At 38.6% G+C, this 15,144-nt stretch overlaps 1 protein-coding gene across 3 annotated transcripts in view; it reads left to right on the top strand.

Moving 5' to 3' along the window:
• Positions 1 to 15,144, top strand: part of LOC129721058 (glycogen-binding subunit 76A) — a 56,039-nt gene that overhangs the window by 36,098 nt on the left and 4,797 nt on the right. Inside the window, exon 2 of one of the 3 annotated variants that reach the window (XM_055673176.1) lies at positions 8,480 to 8,530. The exons of the other annotated variants lie outside the window; for them this stretch is intronic. The gene's annotated coding sequence lies outside the window, so the exon portion shown is untranslated. The remainder of the gene's footprint in view (positions 1 to 8,479; positions 8,531 to 15,144) is intronic. 3 annotated transcript variants of the gene reach the window in all.

The raw sequence follows: 15,144 nt of genomic DNA, 5'->3' as shown, positions 1-15,144 counted from the left end.
GGGATTTAGAAATCTCTGTTTGCACTGTACCTACATGTTTGTTGAGTTCACTGCGGTGAACGCTTGTGGCGCCTAGTTTACATGTATTACTGTGATTAGATTCTCAAGTAGCTTGATAAGATTGCGCTAATTTGTCGTATAACATGCCACGTTGTTTACATCCATCCAAGGTACTCAAAAGCTAAGCAATCAATCCACAGTGTCCGCGCTAAGTGGTTCACCATTGTTGAGGAGCCTTTCAAGTAGAATCGGTGTTTTCTTATTGTTTCGGCAGCTTTGTTGGTGAACTAGTGATAGACCGATTTTTCAGATGAAAAAAAAAACTTTGGAAAACAAATTAAGTACATTAACTATACGAAACTAGCGTCAAATAATTCAACGTACGTCAATGCCATACTGATGATTTCACGGATCAATTTCAAAACGGAAACAGACTCATAAAAAGTATAGCTCCGTTCTTCGATTTGATCGCAAAAAAAAAAATCAATCTCATCCAACCATGATTCAGCGCAGATGAAACCGCAATGCATTTGAACAGTCTCTGCTGCAGCGTGAAACAGTTTTATTCAACACCACAGTGCGTCTTGAACTGTCCTACTGATAAAACGTTTTTCGGTTGCTTGTGGACTGTGGTCTTTGACTGCCTATAGCTTCAAAGTTTGTGTTTTGTCAGTGTGTCTTTTAAAGACTACCTGAAAGTTATTTCCCATCAGTCTTTCTCAAGACTACCTACTTTTGAATTTAACATTTGTTTTAACTTTTTTCGTATCACCTGAAATGGCTGGACGGAAAAAGAAACCTCGCATCGCTGCGGGGAGGAAAAGAGAGGCATCTCTTTCTGACACTTCGAGTGTCTGTAGTGACCACCCTTTTGATATTTTGCCTGAGCAAGAAGCTGGTGAAATGGAAGTTATTAATAATGGAACTATACAAAATATAAAATCTTTAAAAAAGGAGAAAGTTCCCCCTATTGTGGTAACTATTTCTTCTGAATTTAATATATTCAAAAAGGAACTTTCAACGTTTGTTTCTGACGTTAAAGTTACCTATCAAATTGGCCGTAGAGGTGAATGCCGCTTATTAGCCGACTCAGTAAAGGGTCGTGATCGTCTTGTTCAGTATTTAACTGACAAGATGTACAATTTTTTTACATATGACACCAAGAACGCCAAGCCGTTCAAGGTTGTCTTGAAAGGTCTTACCAACGATCAAACCGTTGATGAGATCAAACTTACTTTAACAGAATTACTTGGCATAGCCCCTACCCAAGTAATTCTAATGAAACAAAAATCACGAGGCGAAAACAGTCAGAGAACTGGAATTTCCCTTGTTAATTATTTAATTCATTTTAACCGCAATGAGGTTAACAACTTAAAATTTTTTGAAAAAGCACATGCTTTGTATAATGTGCATGTAAAGTGGGAAATTTATAGGAAGTATGGCGGAGGTGAAAAGCATATCACCCAATGCCGTACTTGCCAACGTTATGGCCATGGTTCCAAATTCTGTAACATGGACCAAAAATGTCTTAATTGTGGAGACTCTTCTCACAAAAAGGACACATGTCCTGTGAAAAAGAGTGAAAATTTTCGCTGTACGAATTGTAACGGCAACCATATGTCAAATTTTTATCAATGCCCAGTCCGTTTAGCAATTGTTAAGGCAAGGTAAACAAAATTCAATTTCTCAATTAAAACCAACTTCAAAACAAAATTCTCCAAGCGTACCAGTGACGCATAGTTTACCTACTCCTTTGCATACCCGTTTAACTTATGCACAGGTTACAGGTAGTTCGAACATTATACCGCCTAGTGTTGGTAGTTCGAAAATGACCGTTAATATGGGTAAGCGAAACAGGCTAGAAAATAATTGTACACCTATCACTCCAGCTAATATTGCTGCCGAAAATATTTTTTCTAATGTCAACTGCCTGGGGCCTATTACGGCAGGTAAACTTTTTTTTCTGCAACAGGCAATGTTCGATCTTATGAACGCCATGTTGCAGGCAAAATCAATGTTTGAAGCCATTCAAATAGGCACAAATTTTACTATTAAAATTGTTTCTAATTTAAAATTTAGCAATGATTTTAAATAAAACAATTAAAATATTAAATTGGAATGCTCGCTCATTGAAGGCCAATGAGAATGAGCTTTTTAATTTTTTAACAGTAAATAATGTGCATACTGCAATTATTACTGAAACATTTTTGAAACCTAACATAAAATTGAAATATGATCCCAATTACGTGGTTCATAGATATGATAGGATTCAAGGTTCCGGCGGTGGAGTTGCAATTGTTATTCATCGCCGAATCAAACATCGTGCTCTTCCCCATCTTGAGACGAAAGTTATTGAAACTTTGGGAATTGAGGTTCAAACTGAACTTGGGATTTTATTTATTGCCGCAGCATATTTACCATTTCAATGCACACGCGAGCTCAAAAATTATTTTAAAGGTGATTTACAAAAACTCACCAGAAATCGTTCAAAATTTTTCATAATCGGCGATTTTAACGCTAAACATCGTTCATGGAATAATTCTCAAAGTAATTCCAATGGCAAAATTTTATTCAATGATTGTTCTTCAGGATACTATTCTATTTTGTCTCCGAATAGTCCTACATGCTTTTCTTCTGTAAGAAACCCTTCAACAATTGATTTGGTGCTGACAGATCAAAGTCATGTATGTAGTGATTTGATCACACATGCTGACTTTGATTCTGACCATCTTCCAATAACTTTTTCTTTATCACATGAATCAGTTTTAAACCCTATGAGCTCTGTTTTTAATTATAACAAGACTAATTGGGAAAGATACAAAACTCATATTGAGAGAAATTTCAATAATGAGCTTGATTTGCAAAACGAAGTGAATATTGATTCCGCTTTGGAAGCATTAAAATGTGCAATTGTTGATGCCAGGAATTATTCTGTTCCAAAGGCTCAAGTGAAATTTGATTCATCAATAATTGACGAAAATCTTCAACTTCTAATTCGTTTGAAAAATGTCCGCAGACGTCAATATCAACGTTCTCGTGACCCTGTTTTTAAAACTATTTATAAAGATTTACAGAAAGAGATTAAACATAGATTTACTCTTCTGAGAAATCAAAATTTCGAGACTAAAGTTGAAAAGTTGAAACCATATTCAAAACCTTTTTGGAAGCTGTCGAAGATTCTTAAGAAACCTTCAAAGCCTATTCCAGTTTTAAAAGATGGTGAACGTTTTCTTGTATCCAATGAACAAAAGGCTCAAAGACTTGCTCAGCAGTTTGAGAATGTTCATAACTCAAATTTGAATTTTGTGAGTCCAATTGAAAATGAAGTCACACGTCAATTTGATTTAATTTCTTCCCAGAATTTTTTACCTGCAGAAATAATTGAAACTAACTTGAATGAGATTAAATCAATTATTAAAAATTTCCAAAATATGAAAGCACCTGATGACGATGGAATCTTTAATATACTAATCAAACATCTCCCTGAGAGCACAATGGAATTTTTAGTGAAAATTTTCAATTGCTGCTTCAAAATTGCATATTTTCCCAAATTATAGAAAAATGCAAAAATTACTCCCATTTTAAAACCGGATAAGAACCCAGCTGAAGTTTCAAGTTATCGACCAATCAGTTTGCTTTCTTCAATAAGTAAACTGTTTGAGAGAATTATTCTTAACAGAATGATGTCACACATCAACGAAAATTCAATTTTTGCAAATGAACAGTTTGGATTTCGCCATGGGCATTCCACAACTCATCAATTGCTCAGAGTTACTAATATGATACGAGCTAACAAATCTGAAGGTTATTCCACTGGAGCTTCTCTTTTAGACTTAGAAAAAGCATTCGACAGTGTTTGGCATAAAGGTTTGATTGCGAAATTGCAAACTTTTAATTTTCCAATTTTCCTAATCAAAATTTTAAAAAAATATCTTACTGATCGAACTTTGCAGGTTGTCTATCAGAATTCAAAATCTGATGGATTTCCTGTCAGAGCAGGTGTACCTCAAGGTTCAGTCTTGGGTCCAGTCCTGCACAACATATTCACTTCAGATCTTCCTGATTTGCCTCCAGGATGTACAAAGTCATTGTTCTGCGATGACACAAGCATTTCCGTAAAAGGAAAAAGCCTTCGTGTCATATGCAGTCGATTGCAGAAAAGATTAGATATTTTTTCTTCCTACTTGCAAAAGTGGAAAATCTCTCCCAATGCTTCTAAAACTCAAATGATAATTTTTCCGCATAAGCCTAGGGCTTCTTTCCTGAAGCCAAACAATAATCACGTTGTCAAGATGAATGGGGTTATTTTAAGTTGGTCCGACAAGGTTAAGTACTTGGGACTAATTTATGATAAAAAACTTATTTTCAAAGAGCACATTGAGAGTATACAAGCCAAGTGCATCAAATATACGAGATGTTTATATCCTCTCATTAACAGGAATTCTAAACTTTGTTTAAAGAACAAACTTTTGATTTACAAACAAATTTTTAGACCAGCAATGCTTTATGCTGTACCGATCTGGTCAAGTTGCTGTTCAACAAGGAAGAAAACGCTCCAAAGGATTTAGAATAAAATTCTGAAAATGATCTTGAAGCGTCCTCCTTAGTTTGGTACACTCGAATTACATAGACTTACTGGTGTTGAACCATTAGAAGCTATGTCAAATAAAATTATTGACAATTTTCGACAAAAATCGTTGCAATCCTCAATTGCTACGATAAGCTCTCTTTATAGCCAATAAGTTAGCAATTAAGTTAGTTGTAAGGTTACCTCCCCTTTTTTGACAAGTAGGTTTAAATCCCTACGAATGATAAGTCCTAATTGCGAAAGCAAACAAATCCTAACAATTAGAATTACAAATTTCTAACAGTGTTGAGAGGTCACCATTTGTGATTGGACACACATACTCATTATTTACTAATATTTATCATAAATACTTAAGCTACTAACAAATCCCCACTTTAAAAAAAAAAGTTTTATTCAACAAAACAAAAAAACGGATTCAAGTTGCGCATCAAAATGATCGGAGCTGTCTTATAATAACTGGCTATGACTCAGGTTAGATAATGAAGAGGGGGCGTCTCAAGAGGTGGAATTTCTAGCGAAATCAGAAAAAAAATATAGAACGATACCTTCAGTGTTTAGCGTTCCGGTGACAACAGAGTTTTGGAACATTTGTAAATAATATTCAAAAATACGAAATGAACGCAGAGACTATTCTGCTACGTTTAGCAGAATACAAAGTTTGGGTTGTTTATTTCGTCTGATATAATCCTTTACAATAAGATTATTACTGCTATAACCCTTTTGTTCAATAAAATTCAGCAAAATTCTTGTTGTCCTTTTTTGCCAATACGGAAAAATGACTTTGAAACTATACATAAATGTTTCTTGCGTAATATGAGGCGTTATGCACAACTTTAATATGCCTCCCAGCTGGCCTCGTGTATGCTGGTCTAAAAACCAGTCTCGTTCGAATCCCGGCTTTCGAGAGACTGTTAGGGTTATTGGATCGTAGCGCTAGCGCTGCAATTGTCCTGTACACTAACAGTTGGCTGCGATGTCTGTGTCAAAATGAACAGAACAGAACTCGATAGATTTTCATGATACCAAGTTTTTAAGGATAACATCAAAACTGGACGCTTTATACATTCTAGGTTATTTGACCATTCTAGGTTTTATTCTCGAAAAGCGTGATTCAATTCAATGCTTTTCCCAAACGCAATAAACCAAATTGAGACGTACAGTGAACAAACCGCTTTGACACGCTAGAGATTTTATTGCGGCGTCATATACTTTTAGCTATGTAGAAAAGGGGCTACAGCGCATGGAGAGTTGAAAAATAGTTTACGGTAATGCCGCTCTAAGTGAAACAACGTGCCATGATTGGTTACGTCGCTTTGAAGACGGTATTTTGAATGTTGACGACTGTCCGCCTGAAAAAAAGCTAAAAATCTTCGAAAACGCTGGATTGGAGGAACTGGTCTAAGAGGGCCCATGTCGATCGCAGGGACAGCTTGCTTCAGTATCCGGATTCATCCGTCACGCCCTTTCCAAGCGATTGCAAGCTTTAGGAATAATTCAAAACCAGAGAGCTTGGGTTCCTTAGCGTCGTTTTTTCGCTTGTGAACAAATGCTCTAGTGACAATAAAAAAGAGTTTTCTTCATAGCATCGTAACAGCTGATGAGAAATAGATTCAATACAGCCACCAAAAATAAAAAAGTCGTCGACTCGACCGCGGTTATGCAATGTATTTGGTTCTCACCAGGTCAGTGTTATTTATTATGAGCTTTTGAAAGCGAACGAAACTATCACTGGGGGGAATAATATCGGCTTGAAATGATGCGATTAGGATGCGCACTGCGCGAAAAACGGTCACAACACACGGTTGCGTTCAATGGCACATGGTCTGGCTGAACGGCAGATAACCTTAAAAGACGAATACTTCTATCCTTACGGTTGCTTCGTAGCTGCAAGTTTACAGAGTCCGCTTTGACACGCGGCTGGTGGTAGCCCAGTCCGCAAAAATGACATGTTGGTGACTTTTAAGAAAAAATTCATATTCGTACGAATAATATTTTCTGTAAATGGTCAGGAATGCTGAAAAGCGTCAAAAAGGCGGGGCTTAGAGCAAACAAACTTTTGGTAAATGTCGCGAAGTGGTTCGTTGAAAATGTTCTGTATTATCGTAATAACAACTTGGTGATATTTATAGGAGAAACCAGAAACGTATCTTATTTTTAAAATTGTCAGTGCGAGTCGTATTTTCATCAATACATTCATAAATATTTTTCATGACAAAGTCCTTGAATAAAATATTTTATCCGTGAGCGACTCCCGAACATTACTATTTACGATTTTTTTTATTTGCTGGAAATTAGAAAATCATACGCCTTCAGAAAACTTAGGTTTTAAACAATATTCGAAAATTTTTAAATATTTCAGAAACACAAAACATTAAGTTCATTTTTCTAATCATATGTCTGTTTCAATGCAAACTCTGTTTTAATTTTGTTACAACATGTGTGAAAATTTACGAGGAAAATATATAAATCATATGATATTATAAAATATACATTTACCGCTTTTAGTAATCATCAAGATGGACCAAAAAACTATAGGAATTCGTCACCAGTTATTTTTGGTGACTTCTGTTAAAAAAGATTCATTTACATTCACAGTACTGCCTCTTTTCCTTAAACGTTTCGACAATATATTTGGCTTTATCAAGAAGTCTACACAAAACAAAGCAGAGATGTGTTTTCCCTATTTTAAAACCTTTTCCGAATGTCTGGTACTTACTAAAGCTTTTCGTTTTGTTTTCATTTGTAACTTATATAATACATAATTAACTGTGGTCTGTTTGCGTTTATCACATAAAATGGAACTATTTTAAATAATTTTTGTCATTGAATAATCTAGAAAAACTTGTACTCGGAAAAACATTATTTATGGTCACAATTGTTAATCCTCTACTAGTGTGTTGTCGAAATTTTATCTAGATCAGATTGTCTGAGTGCGCATGATTGTCAGTTTCATCACGTCTATGAATTTTATGTTGTTTATTATTGTTTTTTACTGTGTTAAACACACGTGCATAAATAGAACTGAACCCGTCTGTATCACTTTTCTTGTTAACTGTATTGTTGTTCGTTGCTATGTGGCATATTTCCAGAATCGGTAGTGCTGTTGTGTTTCTGTGTTGGTCGAGTATTTTAACATTGTTAAGATCAAATGTGTGTTGGGTTCTAATACAGTGGTGCAAGAGTGCTGTCTTTTCACTTAGTGTTGCGAATTGTGGATCTTCTATGTCGGTGCCTGTGTCAACAAGTTTCTGCAGTGCATTCAAGTTCGATCTGTGTCCGCTAATTCGTGTTTTTAACTTATTTGTAGTCATGCCAATATATTGTGAACTGCAGTCGTTGCATGAAATACTATAAATAACATTGGTGTGGTCGTCTTTTGCTATTTTATCTTTTGTTTGTGTATAATATTGTTTGGCCATGTTTGTCTTTCGTGTGGCTAACTTAACTGTTTTGTAATCGTTTTTCAGGAACTTACTGATCTTATCGGTGAGATACGGAATGTATGCTATTGACCGGTAAGTGTATTCCAGGTGTTCACTCGGCGATTGGTTGGAACTATGTTCGGTACTCCTACAGTTTCTCTGGTTGATCAGGCGATGTCGCAGTGTCTTAGGGTAGTCGTTCAGCTTCAAATGTTGGTCCATTATGTTGACTTTTGCAGACTCCGATAGGCCGGTGGACAACCTGTTCACTCTACTAATAAAATTGATGGCCATGTTTATTTTTTGGTGAGGTGGATGCGCCGAAAAATAGTTTAGAAAACGGCCACTTGCAATCGGTTTTTGGTACCATTCCGTCGATAGCAGTAGAGCTATTTCAATTACTTCTAAATTACGCAACAATTGGCTGTTTCATGTACTACAAGCCCTTACAATCTCTTTTTATTTCTAGATTTCATGACGCCTGGTCTCTATACGTGTGGTGTTGAGTTTCGACAATAAGGTTCTTATTTGTGTTACATACCAACTTTACTAACCGCGTTGCTTGATTTCATGTGTATGCTTAAATCCATCATTTTTCTTGGATTTTTGAAATGCTTCATCATGTTTAAGCTAATCGCAAGCTGCATTTTTAACGATTTTCATCTTTTGCACGTTAGAATATTCCATCTTACTTGTAGATGTCTGCGTTTGAAATATTCTGCAGCTTGTTACCGGGTGACATTCATTCCGTTTTTGGTTTGTCACTTCACTTGAGCTTAACATTGGCCGTCGCATGCAAAGGTGAAAATTCGTGACGGAAAAATACTGTGGTAACATCAAAAAGCGTAAATCGTTCGATGTTCCGATTCGCTTGAGCTGGCTGGCTGGCTGGTGGGTGCCCTATTTATAGATGCAAACACGTACGTAAAAGGATGAGGGAAAGTAAGATATAAAACGGATGAATTATTGCTAGGCGCAAAAATTTTTTGGTTGGAAATCACCAGATGAGCGGAGAAGCGTTGGACGTCACGTCATGTGAAAGTCAACTCGTGGGTGCAATTGCAAAGAAAAACAAGCGTTATGATTGAAGAACTGGCTAGGAGAAAATGCGCATTTAGGTGGAGCGAATCACAAAGAGGTTAAATAACGCTGCAGTGGAATGCATATGCGATCAAAATGTGAATCTTTGTGGCAAGAGATTTGAAGACGATACAGTTCGCACACCCTGTTCTGCTTTCCTCTTTTCATCACTTCGAAAAAATCGTATAAACTTGGTTGGAATGAATGTTTTGTGTCTATTCTTCAAAGTAATACCAATTATTGTATTACCAATACACCCCAAAATCAAGTCTAGCATAAAATACCTTGTAATAAATGCGTTTCAAGTGTAAATCTACTGTTCCTATCAAGAAGAGCACTTACAGTTCTGATTTGAAAACTGAATAGCAATAACATATGGATTGCATTGAAAAAGTCTCCTTACTTATCGAACTAATGGTCTCGATCTCTTTCAAAAATGGTTAAGGAAAAACTTGTCGAAGGTACTCAACAATGAGAAAAACGGACGGTTATAAGAAAAGTTAAAAATCGTTCAAATATGAATACAGACCGGAATTTTGAGAACCTATTTCAGCGATAGTGAAGAAGTTTTAATAAATGAACGAAATTCTTGAAACATATTCGAGCATTGCCAGCCCGAACCGCAGAAAAATCGTTTTAAGGTTTGGTTGCACAAGGTTACCTTTTTTATTCATTGATGATCTATTCGAAAAAGTTAATTTTTACAAATTCAATCAAGAGTGGTAAATCATCGAAGTCATTTCTCGAAAAACGATATGGCACTTAAGTCGCTTTTCGCGCAGGGAATAAGAAAAATTTATTTTTTGAAACGCATTGTGAAGCGCGTCCCTATTAGAGACATTTTGCTAAAATTTTAAAAACATTTTTACTTTTAACATTTTTAGTTCATTTGTTGCTCAGTAATACCTTTATTTTACTCAAAAATATTGTTAAGTAATACATTTTATCCACTGAATTTTATTATCCTATGCACCACATAGATAAAAAACAACAATATCGCACGCTCGCCTAAGGGCTAATAGCGGTCTCGATCAACTAGTTTATTAGTTGAGAGAATTCGTTATCGATATTGTTTATGGCACATTTTGCATGTGTAGGATAAGTGCCCCAGTGCTGAGTCGAGAAAATTTCCAGCTCGAAAAGATCCTCGACTCGATCGGGAATCGAACCCGATATCACAACCGTGTGGGAGAGCTAGCCGACCGACATCGCTAACCACAGAGCCACGGGGACCACATAGATACACAAGTGTATAAACTGACTAAACAAAATTTAATCTTCCCGATTCTTCAATTAAAACAGAAGTTAAATTTCCAATCAACACATAATACAGCCAATTCTCCACATTTTAATATCCTACAATTCGATGTAAATACTGGTTACTTCGACAACTTTTCCCATTTGAATTTTCAGAAATTATCTTCACAACTCGATATACTCCTTATCCAAAAGGTTTTTTCAATACCGAGTTGAGGATAATTGATTGTTTATTTCTATAACGATACATTTTGATGTTATGACCTTCTTCTTGAAAAGAAATAAGTTTCTTATGTACGGGTAAAAATACGCACACATAAAATTAATTCCCAAAATTCAAGTTTTTATCCGGTTGTTATCCGATTGTTTTCACGGCGTAAAACGAAAAAATTGAAGTTAGTTTTGCCATCCTCAATTTTTTATACCCAAGATCAAGACAGCCCGTCTTCTGACTTCTAGCATCACGTGTATTTGGCGTTACATATTTAGCCATGCTTTCTTCATTTTTTTTCTCAACTGTCTTCACTACTTTACGATGTTTCAAAAGATGCTCCTATTTTTTCCTTGACTGAACACCACTGCAACCATTATTGTGGTATGCCCCGAATTCCTCTAAGTGCGTACGAGCAGGTTCATCACTATTTGGCAAGTTGATGTCCTCACTACATTTCACATTTATCGCAATTAGGCAACGCACTCCGTATGAAGTTTCGCTTTCGATGCCACAAAGGCGACATTTATCATCAATGAGTTTGCCTAGCTTCTTGAAATGATACCGACTGGGACAGAGCCCTGTAATTTGACCTGTGAATGTCCTCAGGTCTTTGTTATTAAGCCTAACAAAAACGCTCGCGATTAGGCTCTATGAATTTTTTGGACTGTCGTAACCTGTTTGTGCTAACCCAGTTTGGTTTGATGGTTGCTTTCCCCCATTCACCGAGTTCAGCTTTTGAAGCGCCCGGTGAAACTCCACAAAAAGGTTCTGGGCCAACAAAGTTAGTGGATGATTCTTGTCTAGCCAATGAGTCCGCCTTTCTGTTTCCTTCGATTCCACAATAAACAGAAACCCAGGAATTAACCTGTTTTTCTTAGCTAGCTGTCGGAGCGATAAGTTACATTCCCACAGTAGTTCAGAGATTTCAGGGTTCTATGTCCTGCCTAATTATCGCAGAAAATGCAGATGTTTGCGTGTCGGTAATTTCTTTCCAGACACGTTCTCGCGCATTCTATTGTAGCGTATATTTTCGCCTGGAATACCGTTGGTCAATGTCTCATGGAAAAAAGTTTTATTTATTACTGGCCCTGTAAATCCCGTTTCCGCAGAAACGTTCATTTTAGAGCCGTCACAAATTCCAGGCTCGCTTTGTTTCCAAATTTTCCATTCTGTAGGGAATTTCAAAGTTTGGTTTCTTTCTCTCTCAATCCTCATTGCTTTTCATTACGTTATTTATTTGAAAATTCTTCAGTACTCTTAAGTGTCCTGTTAAACCTCCTTCTTTTAGATTGGCCTGCCGATTCAGCCTGAGAGCGCTTTTTCCGCTTCTAGTTGAACCTGATGAAGTGGAAGAAGGTGAAGTATTGCATCTAAGGCTTTTGATGGAGTATTTCTCATAGTTCCACCAATCGATGCGCAAGAAAATCTTTAGATTTTACCAAGCTTATCTTGAGTCAATGTTTCGGTCGTTTTCGACCACTAAACTAATGAGGCGTAGTACCCGCTTTTGGAAATACTCTTCCGAAAACACATTCATAGTGCTTGGAGTAACAAAAGGTGTACTCCCCTCGAAGGAACAAATCGCTTGCCAAATCAAGAACTTATTGGCAAACTTAGAAGACTTGCGTGTTCGGTGGTTCTCTGGCAGTGATCCACGTTCCCTGGAGTCTATTCAAGTCCGCCTTAAATTGAGTCGCATCATACATTACGTAGCAGTGTGGTTTTGACAGCTTTTGGTGGTATAACTTCCGAACACGGCATTTTGCGACCGTATTCTGCTTCTCGTCATGATTTGAGGCCTTTTAAAACCTGAAACGTATGTAATCCAGCTCTTGCTCCGTAGCAGTTTATTTTGCCACATCTCGAACGAATGCCTACGGTATCCAGTTGAAGGCCCCAGCTACGCGCTTATGATTTCATCATTCCTTCATCATCAGTCATTCATTCGTTCATTCATCATCCCTTTATCATCAACCATGTTGTCTACGGAGGCCCCGAAGGTCGTCTTCTACGTGATCGAGCAACCTTGCTCTCTGCGCTTCTCGTCACCTCGTTCTATTCGGGTCGTTTTCGAGAACCATTTTCATCGGGCTGTCGTCCGATATCCTAACGACATGGCCAGCCCACCGTAGTTTTCCGATTTTCGTCGTTTGAACGAAGAGTGGTTCTCCCAGCAGCTGATGCAACTCGTGGTTCATCAGTGACCGCCATGATCCATCTTCTATCTGCACTCCACCGCAGATGTTACGCAGTACCTTCTGTTCGAAAACCCCAAGGGCACGTTGGTTCTCCATGAGCATAGTCCATGTTCCGTGACTGTTAAGTACCACCGGTCTGATCAGTGTTTTTTAGATGGTCAATTTCGTGTGCAGCGGAATTCATTCTAGCGGAGCGTCCTTTGGAGTCCAAAGTAGGCACGATTTCCTGCAATAAGGCGTCGACGTATTTCTCTGCTGGTGTCGTTGTCAGCAGTCACCAGTGAGTCCAGGTACACGAGCTCATTTGCCACCTCAATTTCACCACCGCTAATATGAATTCGTGGTGGAAGGTTGATACTGTCTTTTCTGAAACCTTTTCCTCTCATGTATTAAGTCTTCAGCCTTCAGTCTGGGGAATGTCTCTGTCGTCTTCTAGAGGTTTCGTGCTACGATGTAGATGTCATGTCACAACCGTGTTTCAGCAGCTCGCTGGGGAGTTGGTCAGCTCCATCGGTTTTATTGGTTTTCAGCCGGCCGATCTCCTCTCTAACCTCCTGGAGGTCAGGGGCTGGAATGTTGTCGTCATCTGCGCGTACACCGAGATCTACTACCACTGCTTTCACCTGTCAATCACCTGACACTTGTTCGTGAGAAGGTTGCCGTCCAGATCTCTGCACATGTCGGCTTGTGGCACACAGTCTTTGCGGGAACTGTTCAGCTTCTCGTAGAACTTTCGTGTGTCATTCGCATGGTACAGTTCCCCCATCGCCTCGCGATCTCGATCTTCCTCCTAGCGCTTCTTCTTCCGTAAGACCGAGTTTTGCCTGTTCCGTGCGCGTCGGTAGCGCTCTTCGTTCGCCCTCGTTTGGTGTTGCAGCATTTTCGGTCGTGCTGCATTCTTCTCATCCACTAACTGTTTGCACTCGTCGTCAAACCAGTCGTTTCTCCTGTTCGGAGCCATAGTATCAAGCGCCGCTACAGCAGTACTACCTATGGCTGATTGAATGGCCCTCCAGTCATCTTCAAGAGTAGCTGCGCCAAGCTGCTCTTCCGCTGATTATGCTGCTTCCAGCTGCTGCGCGTACTCCCGTGCAACCTCGGCGTCACGTAGTTGCCCGATGTTTGATCGCGGTGGGCGACTTTGACGCGAGTTTCGCACCGTCGAAAGTTTTGAGCGCATGCATACTGCAACAAGGTAATGGTCCGAATCAATATTCGCACGGCGGTAGGTGCGAACGTTGATGACGTCTGAGAAGAATTTACCATCGATTAGAACGTGGTCGATTTGGTTCTCCACTTGTAAGTCAGGTGATCTCCAGGTGGCTTTGTGGATGTCTTTGGGGGGGAAGAAGGTACTTCTTATTACCATACCGCGGGAGGCTGCGAAGTTTACATATCGTTGGTCGTTATCATTTGATGCGGCATGCAGGCTACTCGGCCCGATCACCAGTCTGTACATTGCCTCCCGTCCTATCTGATTGTCCATATCACCGACGACGATCTTAACGTCCCGTTTTTTTTTTGTGTTGGGTATTTTCGTCACTGCGACCAATTTTTTGATATTCTGTGACGTCCCGTTGCGGACAGCTATCATACATTTGCTACAGCTGCGCATAGAACGCTTCTTTCTCATCGTCGGCTCTTCCTTCGTGTGAGCAGTGCACGTTGATGATGCTGTAGTTGAAGAACCGGCCCATAATTCTCAACTTACACATCCTCGCACTGATCGGCTGCCACCCGATCTCGCGCATCCTACCCAGCACTATAAAGCCCTTCCCAAGCTCGTTGGTAGTGCCACAGCTCTGATAAATTTTCTGATGACAACATTGCCATTACTCTTTATAAACTTCGGTTTGATCGCCTCGTGCCTTCGCTCTTCGATCCTAAAAAGAACAGCATCTTGTATAGATTCGCTATAGTCGTTTGATTGCAGGGAACCCTCCTAAGAATTATCCTAACTTTCACCAGGCTAGCCACTTCCTTGAAGAAACGACCATCTGAGTGGAAGTTAGCCGCTAAACTTATAGGTCGTCTTTGGACGAATGCCTTTTGGAATAAAAATTGGAACTCTACGCTGAATCGCATTAAATGCATTTGAGAACTTATGTTTATTAGGGTGGCAGCGAAAATGGTCATGTACATTTTGTTTATTGACCTAAAATAAATGATATTGTAAAATTTTAGCTCAATAGGACATGATTTAAGGTTGCCTCAAAGTGTTCAAAGTTTTGATGTTTTGACCCTCGAAAAAAGACATCCCTAATCGAAAAATCTAGTTAAAAATGCCTAATAAACGTTAAAATGTTACACCAAACCACATGTAAATCATTTTAATGTTTATTGGGCATCTTAACACTTGCGTACCTGACCCCTCCAGAGCCGAAA

The sequence above is a fragment of the Wyeomyia smithii genome, chromosome 2 (assembly GCF_029784165.1).
Source record: "Wyeomyia smithii strain HCP4-BCI-WySm-NY-G18 chromosome 2, ASM2978416v1, whole genome shotgun sequence".
Taxonomy (NCBI): domain Eukaryota; kingdom Metazoa; phylum Arthropoda; class Insecta; order Diptera; family Culicidae; genus Wyeomyia; species Wyeomyia smithii.
Note: the sequence above shows the minus strand (reverse complement) of the source record. Positions and strands in the feature narration are given on the sequence as shown.